This window comes from Dendroctonus ponderosae, unplaced genomic scaffold, assembly GCF_020466585.1.
Source record: "Dendroctonus ponderosae isolate FM_Combo_2020 unplaced genomic scaffold, Dpon_F_20191213v2 Dpon_F_20191213_1, whole genome shotgun sequence".
In the NCBI taxonomy this organism is placed as follows: domain Eukaryota; kingdom Metazoa; phylum Arthropoda; class Insecta; order Coleoptera; family Curculionidae; genus Dendroctonus; species Dendroctonus ponderosae.
The window spans coordinates 5,525,517-5,529,026 of NW_026017110.1; the positions used below are offsets into that span (position 1 = coordinate 5,525,517).

Below are 3,510 nucleotides of genomic sequence, written 5' to 3' on the forward strand. Positions count from 1 at the left end.
TTCTAGATAATAAATAGATAAATGAATACAGTTTGTGCGAGCATACATACATTCGAGGCAGATAATTATAAAGTTAATGAAGGCGGCTTCTAAATGCCAAGAAATTGATGGTGCTGAATTATCAGATACTTTTCTAATTACGAAATAGATTTATTTTATTATTTCTCGAAAATTACAATTACTGTAATGACATTACCAATTATTGGATTACCAATAATTGCTGAAGCGACAAATGATTTTAGGCAATGCCAGAAAATTAATTCCTCACATTGTTGTTTTAGAGCCGAGCAAATCAATCATCTTTCAGAAAATATCCGGACAAGGGGAACACTGGTACGTCACAGAAACAAACATTTGTTGCAAATAGTCCCGAAAGCAACAAAACATGGTTGTAACTGATTTATTGACTACGTATTGAATAAAATATTACATAACAGGGTTTTTTATTGACCCGATATATTTGGTAAATGCAATCATTAAGAGTCAAATATCAGAGAAATTCCTCATAGTTTGTGTGCTCATACCGCTAGGTGGACAGCTGAATTTATCTCCATAACCAATCATTGCAGTTTCCATTCTAAGGGGGTATGTTCTGTGATTCTGAACATACAGTATTTTACAGTTAAAATTATTCTGTCAGTTTTCAATCTTTCAGTTTATCAATATTTTTAATTTGCCATCAGTAGCATTTTCATACTCGCTCGGGGTCATCGCTAGTACTAACACGTGTGTTGTAGTGATCCTGAACGAAGAAAATTTTTGGTGAGTTGAGCTTATATTCTGCGATATAGCTTTCTTTTCATTGAGTTTTCATTTTTCTCGCTTGTTCTTTTTTTTTTATTGAACAACAAACCGCGTATTGCCATAGAGCTTTTGGTTGATTGGCGGTCCTGATGGACGGCCAGGGAGGGGGAGGAGCTGCTGAGGCTCCCCCCTGGACTAGTTTACTGTGACAAGAGGGTAATAAGTTAGTAAACGTTTTGGACTCTCAAAAAATTAATTCCGAACCAACGGGACAACAACCAATATCGCAAACTAAAGAAAAACCTACCTTTTTTTATGATATCAAGGAATTCGGTCTCTTTTTTGTTTACATTGAATCGCAGAACAGCGCAGATAATATAGGCAGGTTTGCACATTTGAAAATTGCCAGAGATATTTTCAACCTTCAGTTGAGAAATATCAAGGCTATAAAAAATAAAGGCCTGAACCGAGTATGTATAGAATTTATTACAGCGGAGGCAGCTAACCTTTTCATCAAGAATAAAAATTTTAAAGATAAAGGCTATAATGTTTTCATTCCCTTAAACTTTACAACATCAAAGGGCCTAGTACGAGAAATAGACTTAGATTTTTCCGAAACAGAACTTTTGGAAGCATGCAGTTGCAAGAGCAACCCGCGATAAACCCGCGTATACATGTGACACTAAATGTCACTTTTGCCACGAACCACATAAAAGTTCCAACAAAAAATGTCCAGAATACATGAGACAAGATATTAAAAAATTAATGGCGTTTGAAAACACGACATTCCATGATGCATCAGCCGCATGCAAAAAAACTTACCAATCAAGAGACGTTTACTTTTACAACCGTGCTGATTTCCCCCAAATTAAAACAGCCCAAACACCTAACAATGAAAGCACTATTACCCTCAATCAAAGACGAACCTCACATTTTAACAGCAACTGTAGCAAACGAACCCTCTAGAAAAAGAATAATCCACCAATCTGGTTATGATATGTAATCAGATAATAATACCTTAAACTCTCCTAACGGAAGAAGTCATAGCGCTAACAACTCCACAACATACTCCGCTTTCTTGCCATCAACTTCGCACAACCCACTCATCCTTGACTCGGACAAATCATCCTCGCATCATAATATATCACAAACGCCTTCAAGTGCCTCTAGGAATATTTATTACAATCCAAATCTAATCAACATACAACTCCAAATGAAGACATAAAACAACTACTGAAAAAAATCTTAACTATACCAAGCACCGAGGAAACACTCCATAACTTTATTATAAATTATTTAAATAGAGAGACATATCGGGATCTGTATTATCCGGATTCGTGTTAAAATACAACCATTCATAATCAAAAGAGCAAAGAAAAATAATCTCAACATACTGCAATGGAATATAAGAAGCGTAAATAAAAACAGGGCTAATCTATTGAAATTTTCAGAAGGATTTGATATAATTTTAATGATATCACTTTTTTACAGTTCGAATCTAAATTAAACATTATTGCAGACCAAACTATTCCTTTCAAAACATTAAATAAACCTTCGAAAGAAGGCAATGCATGGTGGGACGCAGAGTGCTCAGCTTTAGTGGAAAATAGAAAAGCCGCTATTCGTAACTTCTCGGACAACCCCAATATGGAAATTTACTTGGAAACAAAAAGAATGATTGCCCTAACTAAAAGGGAACTTAACAATAAGAAACGCCAAAAATTTATATTATTTTGTTAGACTCTAAACAGAGATTCCAATACTTGTTATGTCTGGAATAAAATCAAAAAGTTTGCAAACAACAAAAAAAATACTAAAAAGAAGAACGTACAAAATTAAATCAAAATGACAAATTTATAAAATATGGGAATTTGTAATATAATACCTAACTACAACGCCTTAACCCCAATGGAAGAATCACTCTAATGTTTTTCTATTCATGATTTAAATAACAGCTTAAGCAATAAAAAAATCTCGGCAACCGGTATGGAGGATGTTTCATATGTGATGCTCAAAAATATGCCAAATAATGCAAAGAAGGTCTTATTGAAATTTTATAATAATGTTTTACGAGGACATGATTTCCCATACACTTGGAAGAAATATAACATTTTTTTATTTTAAAACCGAACAAAAGTCCACATTCTTCAAATTCGTATAGGCCCATAGTCTTATCATCATGCTTTCTTAAAACCCTGGAAATCATGTTAAAGAATAAAATTGAATGGATGCTTGAATCTAAAAATGCGTTCTCAAGCATGACTTAGCCTTCTTCCAACCTCACTTCAGTCGCTAGTTAATCAAAAATACCGCATACGTATATAAATGTGTAATCATAATGTCCTATTTTCAAAAAATAAGTACCTACGTACATCATGAATTTTGAATTTCAACGTTTTTCGAACGCCTTTTCTGACTAATTGGGAAATTGAGATATGGCGGAGTTTTATTTGGCTGTTTTTTTTTCAATCACCATCAAAAGGGCAAGTGATTTATCCACGACATCCAAGGTCTTATTATTTACAATAGATAATATTTTATCTGCATTGCCCCTTGGAACCGAAGGCACAACTCGTCCGCCACCAGTTTTATAAAGTTTTTTTTTCTGATTGGAAATGTGCTTCCGGATGCCTTCTTTTTGGTTGTTGTAGAATTTCCTGATTGTTGCGGTCGTACGCGGAATTGTTGTTTAAAAATTAATTTTTAATTGTTTTAACAAATAGCATTAAATTCGCCCGTTATTTTCTAGCATGTTGGCGGCTTTTC

General features: G+C 34.1%; 2 long non-coding RNA genes across 3 annotated transcripts; one reads left to right on the forward strand and one right to left on the reverse strand.

The window, feature by feature from the left end:
- Positions 1 to 6: 6 nt before the first annotated feature.
- On the forward strand, positions 7 to 2,601 carry LOC125505852. 2 transcript variants are annotated; one of them, XR_007282480.1, is made up of 2 exons: positions 7 to 762; positions 2,236 to 2,601. It is a non-coding gene; the product is annotated as an uncharacterized LOC125505852 (long non-coding RNA). The 2 variants fall into 2 exon arrangements; XR_007282481.1 differs by having other exon boundaries at positions 2,264 to 2,601.
- Positions 385 to 1,182, reverse strand: LOC125505853. The gene is made up of 2 exons (XR_007282482.1): positions 1,052 to 1,182; positions 385 to 947 (listed from the first exon to the last, which is right to left on the reverse strand). It is a non-coding gene; the product is annotated as an uncharacterized LOC125505853 (long non-coding RNA).
- Positions 2,602 to 3,510: the final 909 nt, after the last annotated feature.